The sequence below is a fragment of the Hibiscus syriacus genome, unplaced genomic scaffold, assembly GCF_006381635.1.
Source record: "Hibiscus syriacus cultivar Baekdansim isolate YM2019G1 unplaced genomic scaffold, ASM638163v2 tig00110641_pilon, whole genome shotgun sequence".
Lineage (NCBI taxonomy): Eukaryota > Viridiplantae > Streptophyta > Magnoliopsida > Malvales > Malvaceae > Hibiscus > Hibiscus syriacus.
In genome coordinates, this window is record NW_024062809.1 from 27027 (window position 1) to 46979 (window position 19953).

The 19953-nt window shown below is 32.7% G+C and overlaps 1 pseudogene; it reads right to left on the bottom strand.

Moving 5' to 3' along the window:
- Nucleotides 1–17311: 17311 nt before the first annotated feature.
- LOC120136966 lies at nucleotides 17312–18757 on the bottom strand (annotated as a pseudogene).
- Nucleotides 18758–19953: the final 1196 nt, after the last annotated feature.

Here is a 19953-nt window from a genome sequence, read left to right on the forward strand (position 1 = left end):
CCCAAGCATTAAGCACTACTATAGTGACTAAAATGAATATGATGCTACATTTGAAACCTAAAACATAAAGTACATAATAATCTTTTAGGCATATAAAAATACAACTAGAATAAACTAAATAACAAATCAGGAGTTATCAAAGTAATTATCCCAAAACACATTAATGAAAAAATAATGATCAAAATGAAATGTAAACAAATATTGAATCCAAAATGAAATAGACAGAAACCATTAAATGATGACCAAAATGAAAACTACGCAAAATCAACAAATGAATATCTAAATATTTAAACAAATATAATACTAAACATATATGACTAAAATGAAACACAAAACATATAAGGAGCTCAAAATGGAAGAATGAAATTTCATTAAGTGACCTGATTACAACCATTACAAAGATAGAGGGACCTAAATTGTGATTTACCCCAAAAAATAACAAACACAGGTGAGATTACAAAGTAATAAGGACCATAGCTGCTATTAACCCAAGCATGAAAATACATTGAACCCCCTTTCTTATACGATGTCACACTGAAGCTGAGATATAAACCCATTTTAAGGGTTTTCTCTGAAACCCTATTCCATTTTCCTTTCAGCTGACTTCTAAAGAGACCAGAAGGGAGAGATTTCTCTCACAACACACCCCGCTGCTGTGAAACAGAAACCATACAAACTAATCAGCCATCGTGAATCGGCGGTCCCGATGAGGGAAAAGAGGCTAAAGCCCCTCCTCTCGATACCCCGAGGCCCCAAAACAACCTCATTCAACGGTTCAAGACCCAAAATCAACCTACTAAAACCTAAATCCCCACTATGAAGGAAAAATAGAACTTTTTACCTTTAGTGGGTGTTTCTTCGCCCACGATAAAGCTGAGAAGCTTCAGATCTTACCCAAAAGGTAACTCTTCATCTCTTTTTCTCTATTCTTTTCCTTTTTTTTTCTGGGGTTTTATGTTTTTGTTCTTTTTTTTTTCGAACTAGTTCCTCTCACTCAAAACTCCCCCTTTGTTCTTCTCTGATTACCCCCCTGAATCCTCTCTCTCTATTTGCTTCCTCTCATTTATGGTTGATATTGGGTGATAATGATGAACTCCTTTGGGTAGGGGCATGGTCCATCCAATTTAGTAGGGGAATCCTTGATTTTTGGGATTTAGGGTATTTTAAAATGGGGGGTTTTTAGATTTGGTAGATTGACTGACTGATGGGGTTATTGGTACACTGTTTGGCACAGATTGCTGACGACAGTGGCTTGGGAAGTTATCGACGATGACTCACGCGGCGGGGAGATGAGCGGTGAGGCTCACGCACCGGTCTGGGTGGTTGATCTTCATTGGTGGCGACGACTGCTTCACATATTAGGGTAAAACCCTAATTACTTGATAGTTAAAGACCGTTGGATCTCCATCAGATCCAACAGTTGGAAATTGGGGTGGCTAGGGCTAATAGGTAAAAACCCTAGTCGGGGTTGGGCCTACTGTTTGGGGTTGAATCGGGTCATCATGGTCGGGTTGGTTTCCTGGTGGGCTGCTGGATCCTCTTGGGTCATTGTAATGGGTTTTGTAATTTAGGCCTGTAAAAATGTAATAATAATAATAATAATAATAATAAGCGTAATTAAAATCCGGACAAAAACGAGTGTCTACAGTTGCCCTTCTTTGCCCATTCTTGTGTTAACAATAATAGGGCAAAGATAACAAGGCACCAAGTTTTTGTCTGGTTCTCTCTTAGGCTTTGAAACTTGATATTAAAGATGACGCTGCTCATCTATATTGAAGTGATATGGCCGCTTTCAGATAGATTCTTTGTTGAAGACAATGTTGTTCATTCTTGGTGAGGAAATCGAGTCAATTCGGAAGTAATTTGTTGTTGACGATGACACTGCTCATACGTGATAAGAGTTCTGGTCGTTTTTGGATAAATTTGTAGACAACACAGTTCCTACGTGATGAGGAAATCTGGTTATCTAAGGGTGACACTGTTCCTACGTGATGAGGAGATCTGGTCGGTGGATGACATTGTTCTTACGTAATGAGGACGTCTAGTCATCTTTAGGGATAAATGGAGATAGCACGGTTCCTACGTGATGAGGAAGTATGGTTATCTAAGGATGACACTACTCCTACATGATGAAGAGATCTGGTCGGTGGATGACATTATTCCTACGTGATGAGGACATCTAGACATCTTTAAGGATAAATGGAGATAACGTAGTTCCTACGTGATGAGGAAGTCTGGTTATCTAAGGATGACGCTGCTGCTAAGTGATGAGGAGATCTGGTCGGGGGATGATATTGTTCCTACGTGATGAGGAGATTTGGTCGGGGGATGACATTGTTCCTACGTGATGAGGACGTCTAGTCATCTTTAGGGATAATTTTTTTCAAGAGAAACTGTCTCAAGAGAGTCACAATTTGTTTTAAGGGAAACAATCTCAATTGTTTATGTTTCTATAGAAACTGTCTCAGGAGAGACATAATTTGTTTCAAGAGAAACAATCTCAAAGTTTATGTTTCAAAAGAAACTGTCTCAAGAGAGACAAAATTTGTTTTAAAGGAAACAATCTCAAAGATGTATGTTTCAAAAGAAACTGTCTCAAGAGAGACAAAATCTGTTTCAAGAGAAACAATCTCAAAGATGTATGTTTCAAAAGAAACTGTCTCAAGAGAGACAAAATTTGTTTCAAGAGAAACAATCTCAAAGTTCGTGTCTTAAGGAAGACTGTCTCAAGTGAGACGAAATTTGTTTTTAAGAGAAACTGTCTCAAGCGAGACAAAATTTGTTTTTAGAGAAAACAATCTCAAGTGAGATCAATTTTGTTTCAAGTGAAACAATTTCAAAATCTGTGAAAATCTGTCTCAAGCGAGAAGAAATAAAACAATATCAAATGTCAGTAATTTTGTTTCAAGTGAAATAATTTCAAGATTTGTTTTTCAAATAAAATTCTCTTAAGAGAGATGGATTTCGTTTTGAAAGAAACAATCTCAAGGCTTGTGTTTCAAAAGAAAATGTCTCAAGCGAGACAAAATTTGTTTTGTGAGAAACAATCTCAAAGGCTTACAGACTGTCTGCTCCTGTATGTTAGGAATGTTATCATTAGAAGATCTAATAGTTCACTTTAGGATGTCAAAATTATTACTTCAGATTGAGGACATTTGGTCATCACCAAACTTTGATTTCCTGAAAGATCAATATAAAAATGATGCATTTATGAATGACTATCTTGGATGTTATGACGAGTGCCAAGATGAAGTTTATTTTATGTGTTTGATTTGATGATTTTTGAATTTCTCCTCATGAGAGGGAAAAATGTCTCTAATAAAGACAAGATTTCAAGAGAAATTTTTAAAAGTATCCTCATGAGAGGGAAAATCAAAGTCTTTATTGCACGTGATAATGAATGTATGATGCAAAAATACAACTTTCATGTAACATTTATGTATACGTTGATGTATGTTTTCTCGATTTATGAGGGGAATGGTTGCGTGAGCAGTCTTCATTCTATCCCTAATTCAGTTATCTTCATTTTCCACCAGGGTGTAGTCTTGCAAACTTCGATCTGTGACAACTTTTTTCCTTGCCCCCAAAAATTTGGTTTCCCTTGCCCCATCTTCGATCATGAACTTCAGAGATATATTTGTTGAATTCCAAGATATACTTCTAGAGAGATTATCTTGTTTGAAAATGTTTTTCTTCCTTTGAAAAATAAAAATCAATGAAGAAAGAATATGTGAATTTTTATTGTCAAAGGATTTAAAATAATATCCCATCTTTGGCCTCACAATTGAAGCAAATCACAAAACATGAGTTCATTGAATATCAAAAGAATCAACTGTTTTTTTAATCTTTCATAGCTATAAATGTTTGACAAATATCAAGATTGACAGGTTAGTTTTGAGGTTAACTACCTACATTTTGAGGTTTGTTTCATCGATTCATCCTTTTTCCTTTTCTCGGTCATCGTGAAAATTAGGTCATACCCCTCTTTCTTGGTTTGACATTTTGATCGGAGGTGGACAAAATGATGCAACTAGCATACTCAATTGCTAGACTTTTTAGAATACTTCTATTTCAGTTCTCTGAAATCTTCCATTTGTTCAAGTTTCTTAGACTCCTCTAGCCAGGGTAGTGTAGAAATATCGATCTAAAAATGAGATTCCTGAGTGCTCGTGTGAAATTGACTATAACAGGTGTTCCTTAACTCCCTTAGTCTATATTCACCGAAACTCCTTATTTAGTAAATTCAATTTAATTTTTCATGGTTTGGCTAGTTAAAATCAGCTTTATTATACATATATATATTATAATTGCCTTTATTTGGCTAGATGAAGGATTCATGTCGTCACAAAGTCTTCGACTTAACAATCACATTAGAGCAAACACCGAATTGCCAAGTACCCTATCAATGTAATGGTTTGAATGTAATCTATTCATAACGCCAGGGCTTTTGAGTTTCTTCTATAAACAATTATTTATATTCTGGGTATACGGATTCCATTTCTTAAGTTTGTCAAGAAGAACATGTTATAGTTCATGTGTTGTTAAAGGTAAGAAAATCTTATCGTTAGAGTTCAATTTCCAAGCAATTGACCTAAACTAGATTTACCTACTCAACCATTTCATCTGTGAATACCATGATCATAATTGAACATCATCAACAGAAGTAAAAACCAATAAGCTTTGCAATCTCATGTGCAAGATGCCCCATTTTGTCCGCTCCTAACACATACATAAATGTCAAGCCCTTAATTGACTCTACATGCAAGGAGAAAGTTAGCTTGGTCCATGTAAGAGAAGGGTACGTATTCTGGTGTATATTTTGGAGTAAGATTAGGGGTTCTTATTTCATGCCCCTAAATCAATCAGATCTTAGACCTTGCGCTTCAATGCCACACAATTCTCAGTGGTGCGTCCTGAGCTCACAATATGATAGTTGCATATGGCATTAACATCATGGCCTTAAGGATATGTGGCCTCTCTTGGTTTGGATTGAACTGGAGTCACAAGGTTCTTCTCAACTAGTGTTGGGAGCAATTCCTCATACATAATTGGAATTGGATTGATATGAGACTTTTCATAGAACACCTTATGAGGTATGGTCCCCTGATTAGCTAGATAAGATCCCATTATGTTAATCTCAACTCTTTCCTCAATATCAGTACTGTAAGTGCCTCTTATCCTGTATTCTTGACATCTCTTTCAACCATTTCTCCACACATGATGACGTCAGAGAAACTCTTAGTAACAACTCCTATCATGTGGTTAATATATGGAGATTTTAATGTATCGATGAATAAAGTGATGAACTCTCTTTCAATCATTGGTGGATGCACTTGAGATTCAACATCCCTCCATCGTTGTGCCTATTTTCGGAAGCTCTCATAACTATTCATCTCCATATTTTACAGCATTGTTCGGTCAGGGGCTATATCAGTCATATGTTTGTATTGACCCAAAAAGGTACGAGTCAAATCTTTCTAAGAGCGGTTGGTTATACCACTTAGAAACGGGTCCAGTCAAACTGTCTTGAAAGCAATGAATCAACATCTGATCATCGTTGGTGTATCTAGTCATCCTTCAAATAAACATCATAAGATGGACAGCAAGGCAACTAGTTCTACTGTACTTTTCAAAATCATGTATTTTGAATTTAAACGGGAGCAACAAGTTAGGAACTAAGACTAGTTCTCTTGCATCCATTTCATTATGAGAGCTTTGTCCTCTCATTCCCTTGAATGTCTCTCTACACCATTTTTTAAGTTCTCAAGGATCTCATTCTTGGCTCTTTTCATCTCATCAGAAGTGGACATGTTGTGATCAGTAGGATTATCCCGAGAATCTAACACGGTTGCTTGAATTTTAGTGACGGAGAAGCCTACTTGATGGCTTGGAAGCCTGTCTAGAGAAATGAGTATTTATGGATTAGCATGTGCCATCACACATTCAGAGGTTTCCACGATCGAGGAAATATTCTCTTTGCCTCTTTCTTGGTTGAACCTAGTCAGTTTTGCTACAATTTGGTCAACTAGGTTGTCTTGGTTTTGTAAGATGCGATTCACAGTGGTCTTTTGCACTTGCTCCATTTTAGCTTTCCAATCTTTTTGCATTCTTTGCAAATTCTCTTCCAGTTCTTTATTCAGTTTCTCAAATTTTGCTTTCATTATCAGTACTGTGTGAATGAAGTTGTACAGTTAGAAACACCTCCTCAGAGTCTTCCACCAGATAAATCCATGTATCCATGATTAATACATGTAAAAATGCCTAAATGAATGTCATGCAGAATGCAAAGATGTAAATGCAAATGCAAATGCAAATGCAAAAATGTTGATCCCAACAACGAATATCATAGAACAATTTTCACCAGAGATAAAAGCATTCACATTACAAGATAGTTTATTTTACATACATGTTTTCACTTAAATGTTGACTCTGAAGTGGGTCACTGCTTCATCTCGGATCTTTTTCCTTGATAATGATGCCACTCAAGCGCTCTATAACCCAACTCTGTTAATGCCCGGTGGTGCTGAAGTTAGTGCGTCGCTCCTTGATGACTAGCGATGAAATGATCGCAGATAAGACTCAATTGCTGGATTACTCTTTGGATCAATAGATCATCTTTCCCGTCTCGAATGTTGTATGATCTTCAAGAATGTTTCTTTCTTATAGTCTCTGAACTTGTTTTAGCCCTCAGTGCATGTTTGTGTACGCAACTACTTGATTAAAAACTTTTACCTCTCCCTATGAATTTTTTTTTCTTAAATATCCCCTTGTGGATCACCACTTTTGCATTATGTTATGTTGATGAAATGCAATGAAAAAAGAATGAAAAATGACACAAACAAAGGAAAAGAAATAAGTTAGTGCAGACAAGATAATCAATAAAATTAAAAGATGTTATTTAAAGATAAATATAACACCTACCCAATCATGATATCTACCCGAACATGCTTTTATTAAATAACAATCCTACCCGGACATATTTTCTACCCAAAATGATTAATTTCAAGAAAATAATCATAACCGCATGGTATCTAGCTCACATTCTTTTATTTTGAAAAGAATAAGTATATTCTACGAACTTAAAGCAAAATGTAAATGTTTAGAGTCATTCCTCCTTTGTGTACACTATTTTGGCACCTACTGATGGACAGAGGTTCGGTATGTCTATACCTAGGGTGACCGTTCTACGGTTCACTATATGCATGGTTCCAGCTCTATGAAGAAAGGGTACTCGAATTGTCTTTGATGTCAGTGCCCCCTTGGGCTGCCAAACCCTCAATCCTAACCTATTACAGGCATAAATTGATCGAGTTCAATTCGAGGGGATTCATTTCCTTATACTCATACGAGGAATAAATCCATATGAAGGTATAAGGCATAAGTATCCCAGGGGTTATTTGCTAAAACTCATACGAAGAATAGATTCTTACGAGAGTAAAGCATTCACCCTGACTTATTTGGAACAAAGCTCGGGTCTAGAGCTCATGTCATGTAGATGCTCGTGATGTGTGTGAGGAGGAACATACAAACCTCTGACTCAAAAGAAAATAGAAAACTCTCAATAGAAACTTGAACACAGCTGAAAACAAATATTAAAATATTAGTATCACAATTAAAAAGGAATAGATTAAAAAGCTTCAATAGATGGATCATAAGCTAACTATAGACTCAAACCCATAATTTCCACCGCTACGGCAATGTGTAAGCGACTTGCAACCTGACTCTATCGAAAAACTCCACAGTAGAGTCGCCAAGCTGTTATAACCATTTTTTTTAAAAACAATTAAGTTTAAAAAAACAATTATGACTTTTTTTTTGAAAAATTGACGATTTAGAATTAATTTGAATTAAATTGAGTAAGAGTCGCCATCGACCTTTAGGTTAGGTAGGCCGAATACCTAAAAACGTCTTTTAAAATAATTTTAAGAAAAATCATTTTTAGACAAAAATCGGTCTACATTATCAAAGATTCAATTTAATGGGTCCAAGAGTCGATTACGAGTGGAGAAGATTAAGCACCCCCACAGCGCCCAAAAATCGGTGCTTAGTCGCTTATACGTTATCGTAAATGGTGGAAAGCATAAATTAAATATAAAGTTAGAATATGATCCCTTTATTAAAGTTTAATTAAATTATTTCGAATTGATTGAATAAAGAAAATTCTTTAACTTAACAAGAAACCTCGAGATTTGTAATCCTCTATCGGAAAAACTATCTCACCTATTTCTTATATGTAAATAATATTATATCTTTGAATTATTTTAAAAGAATAAATTAATATCAAAATTTTGCATAAAACAAAATATAATTCATTTTTTCTAAAATTTACACCATTAATACTAACATTAAATATAATAAAAAGAAAGTAAAAATTAAAACAAAATAAGACATTATGAAAATAAAATATAAAAATACTATTACTTTAATAAATACATAAAAAAAGGCTCGCTTTTTCAAGTTCATATTTCGTTTGAACGTCGTATCGGATTACACCACTTCGATCAAGCGGTGTTTTTCACGTTCGTTCTACAAATAAAGTTCTTGAAAATATTCGAGTATGACAGATGTTAAAAATTAACAAATAAAATGAGCTTTTTGTAGTCTTTGAAAAATATTGAATCTAAAGAAACGAAACATACACATGTGCGTGTGTGTATATATATATAGGGGTCCTAAAACATTGAATGTATACACATCTACTAATATTATAACATTAATATCTACTATTTATAACAATATGAAAATAATTAAATAAGATACAAAGCAATCATACATAAGAATACATAAATAAATAATTAATAATACATATATATATATAGCACCAATGGAAATAAAACACAAAACATATCATACAACCATTTCAAGGATTAAAAAACTAAAAACAAAACAACGAGGATTAAATGGGCAATAAGCCTCAAGCATTAAGCACTAATATAGTGACTAAAATGAACATGATGCTATATTTGAAACCTACAAAATAAAGTACATAATAATCTTTTAGGCAGATAAAAAAATGACTAGAATAAACTAAATAACAAATCAGGAGTTAAAACAAAGTAATTATCCCAAAACACATTAATGAACAAATAATGATCAAAATTAATTGTAAACAAATATTGAATCCAAAAAAACATACAAAAACCATTAAATGATGACCAAAATGAAAGCTACACAAAATCAACAGCTGAATATCAAAATATTTAAACAGATATAATACTAAACATATAGGGCTAAAATGAAACACAAAACAAATAAGGAGCTCGAAATGGAAGAATGAAATTTCATTAAGTGACCTGATTATAACCTTTACAAAGATAGAGGGACTTAAATTGTGATTTACCCCCAAAAATGATAAACGCGGGTGAGATTACAAAGCAATAAGGGCCATAGCTGCTATTAACCCAAGCACAAAAATACGCTGAACCCCCTTTCTTATACGACGTCGCACTAAAGCTGAGATATAAAACCGTTTTAAAGGTTCTCTTAAACCATATTCCATTTTCCTTTCAACCGACTTCTAAAGAGACCAGAAGGGAGAGAACTCTCTCACAACACATCTCGCCGTCGTGAAACAGAAACCATATAAACCAATTGACCACTGCAAATTTGTGGTCCTGATGATGGAAAAAAGGCTAATAGTCCCTCCTCTAGACACCCCAACACATCGAAACAACCTGTTGGGATTATTAAGATGCTCAATTGAACAACCGAAAAAGTGCAAAGGGGGTAATTGACAATAATTTTGATAAGGGAGTAAGGAGAGTAAAAGATAGAAAGATATGGCACAATGATTTAAAGTGGTTTGACTTATCAACCAAGTCTACATCCACTACCTTAGTTCCTCACTAAGGATTTTATAACAAAATCACTAATTTGTTCTTTCTTTTTCAAAGACAAAGAGATAACCTTTACAACTCACTATTTTTCAATTGGCTAAGATAGAACCAAATCCCTTTACAAAGGATAAAAAGAAGTAAACAAAATAAACCTCTTCAAGGTAGGTTGTTTACAAATTGAAAGCTCACAAGAACAAAATATTTACAAGAGAAATGAAATAAAGAGTGAAAAGCTCTTCTCTTGTGTTTGATTGCTTGGATAGGTGTTATAATCCTTCTTCAAGTATCCTTAACTTGTATTTATGTGTTGGAATGTTGTTATGGTTGTTTCTAGCCGTTGGAGGTGGTTTCAAGCCGTTAAGGATCAATTTTTGTGCAAAATAAAGTTGCCCAGACCAAGGGGTATCGATACTCCTAAAGGGAGTATCAGTACTACCTTTGTCAATATTTAAATCAACAAGCCGTTAATAGTCGTTGGGGCCTCATGGTATTGATACTATGCTTATGGTATTGATACTACTATACAGAGTAATATTGGTACCCCTTTGGGTATCGATACCATTTTTGCATTCTGGAATTTGAGCAATGTTGGTAGTATCAGTACTACATAGTTAGTATCGATATTTCCTTTACTTTGGTATCGGTACCGTATGAACAATATCGGTACTTGTTCAATTGGTATCGATACTGTAAGAACAATATCGGTACTGCTTGTCTAAAAAATTATTTTGTGCTCAATTCCAAGTTTTAAGGACTTTGAATTTTTTTTGAAAACTTTGAAAAACTTTAAATAAATTCAATTCAAGTCCAAAAACATTTTACCTTAATTGTTATATCAAAATATAGTTCAACAATCTCCCCCTTTTTTGATATAACAAAACATTGAAAAATTGTTTTTGGAAAAACTCCACCTTAATAAAATGTTTAATGAAAAATATACCAATTGATGGAAAAATATGTGAAAATGTTCAGTTTCCCCCTTTTTTCATTAAGAAATTGAATTTTTCAAACCCATACTTCTCCCCCTTTTTGTTAAATCAAAAAGAATTCAACTTTAAAGTTCAAAAATAACTTTGGAGAGTAAGTAATAATTTTTACATTAAAAACCATTTGAAAAAAAAATCAAAGCTCCCCCTCAAAAAGTCCATTCAAAACAAAATTTAACTTTAAAAGCTTGACACTTAAACGAAATTGAATTTCAACAAAAAGTAACAAAATTGTTAGTAACACATGAAATTCAATTTGTCCAAGTCTAAAATACTTTATGCAATATTCAAATGTTGAAACTAAGTACACATGCATAAAGCCTTTAAAAATGTCATGCATTTGAAAAATTTGATATTAATTGTTAGAGAGATATCTTTAACATTTAAAACACATGCATAAACATTTAAATTTAGGTCAAAAAATTAAATTTTGTAAAATAAAAGCATTTGAAAAATTTGATATCAATTGTTAGAGAGATATCATTTGCTTAAAATCAATTTTGACCAAAATTCATTATGATGAACTAAAAATTATGAAAAATCATTAAAAATTTAAATTTTCATCATAAAGATTTTTCAACTTACATGAGATGAAAAACAAAATCATAATCATTTAAGATAAAAAAAACTCATGCATGCATAAACAAAATGAGCAACCAAATAACCAAAATAAAAAACATTAAGCCTTGAGGTTACTCACTCCTTTTCAAGTGTGGCTAGAGCATCTCAATTTCTTCAACTTCATCACCATTGCTCCCACACACCTACAAGAGACATTTATTTATATTTTGGTATCCAAATTACTTTATATCCTTGGATGTTAATTTCAATGCCCTTTGTTACCTTAGGAACCCATACTTGTCTAATTTTAAAAGATTTTCTTTTCTTTATGGGACAAGTATGTTCCAAATGACCATAAAAATGGCAATGTGAGCATTTTATCATTTTTAAACATAATGAGTTGTTTTGAGAAATTAATTCTTTTTCTTTTGTTAAGCTTTCAAGCTTAACTTTCAAATCAAAATTTTATTTTTCTAAATCATTGATTTTAACTTTTGAAAGCTCTAAATCATTTTTCAAAATTTCATTTTGTTTTTCAAAATCAACTTTGGCTTTCAAAATCAAATCATTTTCAACTTTAAATTTTGAAATTAATTTCTTATATTTGGAATTCATGGTCTCAAATTCCAAATACAACTCATTTTAGGCATCTTGTAACTCATCAAAAGAACATGAATTAAATTTGTTTGAGTTAGAAGATACCTCAGAATCTTCTTCGATGGCCATGAGGCATAGGTTGGTTACTTCTTCATCATCATTGGAGTCATCTTCATCACTCCACACTGCCACAAATGGCTTCTTCTTAGATGATCCATTCTTCTTTAGGAGAGGGCATTCATACTTGACATGCCCCTTTCTTTGACAATTGAAGCACACTAGGGGACCCTTCTTCTTGGTTGATTCATGCTTCACTTCCTTGGAAGACATGAATCTCTTGAACCTTTTGAAGAGCTTGGTCATCTCTTCTTCTTCATTTCATCCTCATCCACCTCTTCACTTGAATCTTGATCACTCTCATTGGTGGACTTGAAGGCAATGCCTACATCATTCTTCTTCTTGTTTTGCTTCTCTTTATCTTCTTCCTTTACCATTAACTCATAGGTGAGTAGAGAACCCATTAGCTCATCGAGAGTTAGAGACTTAAAGTCTCTAGCTTCGATAATTGTTGTCTTAATTGTTATATCAAAATATAGTTCAACACAACCTCGTTCAACGGTTCGAGACCCAAAATCAACCCACTAAAACCTAAATACACACTATGAAGAAAGAAAAACAGAACTTTTTACCTTTGGAGGGTGTTTCCTCGCCCACGATGAAGCTGAGAAGCCTCATATCTTACCCAAAAGGTAACTATTATTCTCTTTTCTCGGTTCTTTTCTCTTTTTTTCTGGGTTTTTTATGTTTTTGTTCTTTTAGTTCATCTCTCTCAAAACCCCCCTTTGTTCTTCTTTGATTCCCCCGAATCCTCTCTCTTTCTATTTTCTTCCTCTCATTTATGGTTGATGTTCAGTGATAATGATAAACTCTCTTGGATAGGGGCTTGGTCCATTCGATTTAATAGGGAATCCTTGATTTTTTGAATTTAGGGTATTTTAAAATAAGGTTTTTAAATTTGGTAGATTGACTGACTTATGGGGTTATTGGTGCACTGTTTCGCACAAAACGATGACGGCTCAGGGAGTTATCGGTGGCAGCTCACACGGCGGGGAGATGAGTGGTAAGGCTCATGCGTTGATCTGGGTGGATGATCTTCACTCGTGGTGGTGGCTGCTTCACATATTAGGGTAAAACCCTAATTACTTGATAGATGAGGACCATTGGATCTCCATAAGATCCAACAGCTGGAAATTAGGGTGGCTGGGGCTAATAGGTGAAAACCCTAGTTGGGTTTGGGCCTGCTGGTTGGGCTTGAATCGGGTCATCCGGGTCAGGTTGGTGTCCTGGTGGGCTGTTGGATCCTCTTGGGTCCTTGTAATGGGTTCTGTAATTTAAGCCTACAAAAAATAATAATAATAATAATAATAAGTGTAATTAAAACCCGGACAAAAACGGGTGCCTACAGTCCCTTCAAGTCTAAGACGATCATTTTCATCCCAAACCTTCTCGAGTAGAGACAACTTTCCATACTGTAGTTCAAGAGGCAACTATGACAAGTATGTCCCTCTTGTCAATAAATTAATATGATGGAGCCAGAACTGAAACAGTAGATTAAACCAGTTGTTGGAGAAATGTATCTTCTGCGTGATGAGAAATTAACAAGGGTTTGAATATCTCTCTCTATATACATACATACATATACACACACATATACATACACGTATATACATATATTATTTGTAACAGGCAGACCTTCTCTTTTGGCAATGTATTGATATAAAAGAATTTGATGTGTTTCACTATTATAGTGTATTGATTATAAGTAAAACCGACTTGAATCAAAACTATTTGTGACCTTAGGTGGTGTTGATCTGAAATCGATTCGAGTTTGAACTCGTGTTGATTTGAACCTGAGTTGGATTTGAACATTATGGATCTGGACCCGATCTGCACCCGATATGAGAACAACCTAAACCCGAATTGAATCGATAATATGATAACCAAACCCAAGATTAACCTGACAAATAATTGGTATTATCCGACCTGTTATCAACTTGACATGGTATGAATCTGACCTGTAATTTACTCAACTTGTAAATAATCCGACTGTTATTTAACTGATATGATATTTAATTTGATATTTATCTGACTTATACAATTGATGAAGTTGTGAGATTTTAAATTATGATATTATAACATGACAAAATACATCTTCACAATTAAAAGTAGATAAACTATGATAATTAAATAAATATGTTTACTTTTTAAAATTTAAAACAAATTGTTAATTATGATAATTAAATTAATAAATTTACTTTTCATATTAATTATAATCTTTATATTATAAATCTTAATTATAACTATTAAATTATTTTTATTAAATAATTATTTTTTGACCATGACTTTATTAGATTAAAATGATTATATAAAATTATTTTAAATATTTATAAGTTTAATTTATTTTTATGTGATAATTTAAATATAATTTAACTTCAATATATATATATATATATATATATATTAAAAATGAGTTTTCTTAAGATTAAACATTTAAATAACATGATAAATATTAAAACCAACTATTTGTAAATGAAAGAGTTACAAATATTTGGAAAATAAGATGAATGACTTGTGGAGGGAAACAAAGTAAGAATAAAAGGGGCAAAATGAGAAGGTCATATGGTATTTTGCTTTCAAAACATGGGATTGACGGCATTTGGTCAATTCTTCGCTTAATTCTTGAGTTTTTAACCCTTCTTTTCTGAATTTTGGGATTTGAGTTTTCCGTGTAATTTATATTTTAGATTTTGAAATATAAAGATGAAACAATTTAGAGGTGGGAGATTTGGCGCCAATTAATCTCGTCTTTAATGGGGATTGTAACTTTGTCCCTAAGTTTATAAATTCATATAATTTAGTTCAAAATTATATTACTTTAACCTTTATATTTTCATTTTTTTAATTTGATCCTTATATATTTTATAATTTATTTAAATTTTGGTTTAAAATTTCATATGTATTCCATCTAATCCAAAATTATATTATTTTAAACGTTATTAATTATAAATCTATCATATTTTGATAAATTTAGTTTTTAATAATTATAATTTTTTTTTATTTTTACTTTTATTTTTAAAAATTTAAATTATGATATATATATATACACACACACATATATCATATATTAACTTATATATATATATATATATATATATATATATATATATATATATATATATATATATATATATATATATATATATATATATATATATGTATATGTACACACACATCAATATATAAGTATACTTGCATGTTAATAAAAAAAAAGTATACATGCATGCTATATATAATGGATGCATAAGATAATAACATTGTATATACATACATCATAACATTCATCATACATATATTATGTAATATATATTATAATTGTTTTTAAATTATAGTTTGTAATTTCATGTTTATTTAATTTGATCCTTAAAATTATATTATAATATTCAAAATCTTATAATTTTTTGTTCCCAACTTTTGAAGTGAATGCAATTCAATTTATTTTTGTACTAATTTCAGCTTCACATTTTACAATTATTTTGATTTGATACCTATGTGTTGTTTATTTTATTTAAATTTAAATTTTAATTTATAATTTCATATTTGTTTAATTTAATCCTTAAAATTATATTTGTATATGAAATTAACTCATACTTATTAATATTTTTATAATTTACTTCAAACCCTATAAATTATATAATAAACTTCATTTTAAACTCTATATATTGCTTCATAATCTCCAAACCCTATAAACTTTTATTCACCAATATTTTTAAAGGATGCAAAGTTATTTTATTTTTATATTAATTTAACTTCGCATTTTATAATTATTTCAATTTAATTCCTCATCCATGCATGTTATTTAATTTATTTAAAATTCAATTTGTAATTTCATTTTTATTCAATTTAATCCTTAAAATTATATTTTTATTAAAATTAACCCATAATTATTTATATTTTTTTAATCTACTCCAAATCATATACAGTTACAAATTACAATTTTTCGTTCAAGACAGACGAAAATAATTAACCTAAAAATGACCCAACTTTAAGTCAATCCATACACGATAAGATTCAACCTGAATTTTGTCTATCAATGATGTAACTCGATCTGAATGAGATCCGACCCAAAGTCCATCCGAACCTAAATTAACCTGGTGTTTAATTGATTTGGACTTGAACCATTTTGACATGAACTGAAATTAACCCCACTCGAACCCGAACTGAATCTGATTTCATATCAACTTGAAAATAACATGAACTAATTTGATCCAGACCTGACCTGATCCGAGTTGAACCATTAAATTGAGCTGACACAACCTGTATCCGAGTTGACCTAACCTAACAGGATTCGACTGAAACCTGAACGATTACTTGATTTCACATCCCTACTACAGAGCAGAAAATAGAATTTAGACTATCACTATACAACAAAACATAGATCATAAAGACTGTTAGTTTTTCATTATGAAACTTATGTACCATAAAAGTTACTACAGTTGACGTATCTCACATGAAACTTACCGAATCCATGTAGGGCAGTAAACAATCAAGGTTATAACTCTGCCCCCACATCATCCCGCCATTGCTCAAAACAACTGATGTCTCCTCGTGGTAATGTTTTCGAGGCAACAAAATAGAGGTCTTCCTCAAAGTGTATTAATAGTCCTAATCCCCGTTCAACCATCTTGCAAATATCTGCTCTTAATTTGCTAACATAATTACCTTCAATCTCCAATAAAGTGGTTCCGATTCTCTAAGCATTCGGATTGGCAGGAGCAGGATCATAAGTATCATGCGGTTATCAATTCAACTATTTTATCAGCAAAATTAGCAAGATATCGTGGAGCCTTGAGATCATTCACCATGAGAATCTTGTAGCAAGAAAGAAGCTTCTCTTGTTTCCTTTTGGCTACCCCACATTCAATTGTAAAGGCCTCTGCTGCATTGGTGATGGAACAACAAGCGCAGCACTTTGATTAATCGAAACACTAGTATGTTGGCAAGACTGCTGTGAATCGGAAAGATCATTTCTTACTGAACCAAATGTTTACAACTGTGAGACACTGCATGTTGAGACTTCCTTTAGTGGCCTCATAACCATTGGCCTGCAATTAATCGAGTGAAATAGGAAATTAACACATATACTGGTAGAATAAATAGATCACAAAGAATATTTACACATGTAATTACAAGTTATATCAATTTCAGAGTACAAAATGTAATTAATCTCTTTCTCTTTTAAATCAAGATGGATTATGCAACTCTTACGCATAATTTAGTCATAAAGAAAGCTTGTACTTTTATACATTTTAGAATTTGAACAGAAAAAGGGAAATTTAAATAATGCAGACATTAGACAAGCCTTTAATCTGTACTATGATGACTGTAATATCATCAGTCCGATTTTCATTCTCCAACCAAAGTTTGTAGGATTCTCCGCCAATTGCATCACACGCATCCCTGGGATCTGTGTGTGCTGCTGCCTATGTGAAGAAAATAAAAAAATTGTTAAGGCTATGCTCAAATGACTCAAATATCTTCGAATAAACGTTACATGATAATTAGTAAATTTTACAAGATACCAATAAGTTAAGAGTTCACTAACAGTACAAAAAACAAAAGAATGATGGAAACACAGTATTCTAAGCAAAAGAAAAACATGATGGTCAAATATCAATTCCGAGGATTTGTATGAATCATACCATGTTGACAACAGTTTGGCTAGGGAGAAACTCAAAAACTCCATCACTTGCAACGACAAAGAATAGATGATTATTTGTAAGTCGAACTACTTTAATCTCAGGAGCAGCAATCACACCAATCATCTCTGCTGTACTATCACCTACACTCCTAGTAAATGCAGTCCCAGGATACATGTCATTAGGAACCCATAACTTAGGAGGATCAGCGCCTTGACTTTCTTCAGCGCCCCAAATTTGAACATTCTTTAAGGCCTTCCACTTGATCAACAATCAAGACCCTGGCACCACAAAGCTTCACCCTTCCACACTCATCTTTCCTAAATGGTATTTGATCCTCGGATAAATCCTCAGCCAAAATTTGATCGCCATCCTTAACAGCAACCACAGCTCTTGAATCACCCACATTAGCAACATAGAGTGTATCCCCAACAACAAGCACGGTTATTGCTATGGTACCACTCATAGTTTCATCAATCTCACTGTTATGTAACTCAGAATTTGTAGCTAAAAATGCTGAATTATAAGCTTTAAAAGGATCATCCAACAGTGTAGAGTCACTAGATAGCATCTCTATAAGTCTATCCTCAACAAAGTTGGAACATTGAGTACCGTATGGACCATGTCCATCAAAGACGCCGAAGAAATGAACATTTGGGTTACCTTGGATTTGTGTTTTGATGCAGAAACTATCTTGGTTTTCCCTCTCAACTGCGTCTGGGTATTAACCATGCTGTGTTAAGGCTGAGCACTCCAAAGTAAAGTTGTAAGATGGAACAGGAACCAACTCCAATGACCTTTGTGTAAGAATGTGTTTGCATTGGCGATGCTTCTTTTCTCTATGGTGACCCGAGTCGCCATCTGATGATGATATATATCCGGTAACACTTTCCATGAACACATCCCATGATTTCAAAACACAAAGTTGCACACACACACACATACAAATTGTTTTTATAATAAAAAAAAAATCAAAAGGTGTAGCTTAAGTGTTTGACAAAAGGCCAAAAAGAAACTAAATTTGAAAAAAAAATGGAAACAATATAAAGGATGCAAACTCTAGGTGAAACTGCAGAAATTTATTTTTGTTAAAGTAACATTTTGGGTATTTTCTAGGATGTTTGGTTAGAAAACATGCTTTAAAGAGAAGAAAAGGGAAAGGAACTGCAAAAGAGAAACTGAAACCCAGGAAAAAGAGAGCGAAAGAACTCATTTTTATAATGACAATGCATAAGCAGGAGAATGACAAAGGAAAGAGATAATAAACCAAACTTAGCAAAAAGAGAATAAGTGAAATTCTAAAACAACGATGGAGGAAAAGAAGCAAACACGGTGAGGATTTAAGCGATGCTCTCTCCAATTCAATTCTGAACAAAAAGAATATTTCTTGAGAGAAAACTGGGATCGGAGTGTGATCAGTTACTGGATGGGGAAAAGCAAGGAACCAGTGAAAGAATATCAAAAAAAAAAAAGGGAAACCCTAAAACGGAGGGGAAACGTGGGATTGATTGCAACTTTCTCGAGGGAGAGGGAGAGAATCCATAACTGTGCATGGATGAGTTTTGTCTTTACCCCCGGGAAAAGCAAGATCAAAGAAGAATTTTTCTTTTAAAGAATAAGATTTTTTATTATTATTAAATTAACTTGATTTATAAAGTAATTTCTATTTTAAAACTTTTAATTATTGAATATTGAATTTTTTAATTATCAAGAAAAAAATCTTTTCAATAAGAATAAATGAATAAAAAGACATGGTAAAAAGGAAAACTCATTTCCCGATAAATCAAAGCAACCTTCGTCAATTGCATAATTATTAAATAGGTATGTAAATAAGATGAAATACATAGTAAGTTACTTGAATTTAATTCGGTTAAGGTTTGATAAATACTCGGATCGAAATGATTCAACTTGATCTCGAGTTCAACTCAAGTTCTTAACGAACTAAAACGACCTACTTGGTACTCGACTCGAAAAGCTCGTGAAAAACTTGACAATATAATATATTAAGATTTTATTTAAAAAAAATTTATTAAAAATATTAACATTTATGTGTTGATTTTTTTTAAATACAATAATGTTTTCATGTATTTAATGTTCATGTTTAAATTTGAGTTTGAAGCTTCAATCAAGTTAAATTTAAGAATTTTTTTCTCATTTCAAGCCTTTTACGAGCTGTTCACGAGCTTCAGTTCAAGATTTCGAGTTCGAGTCGAGCTT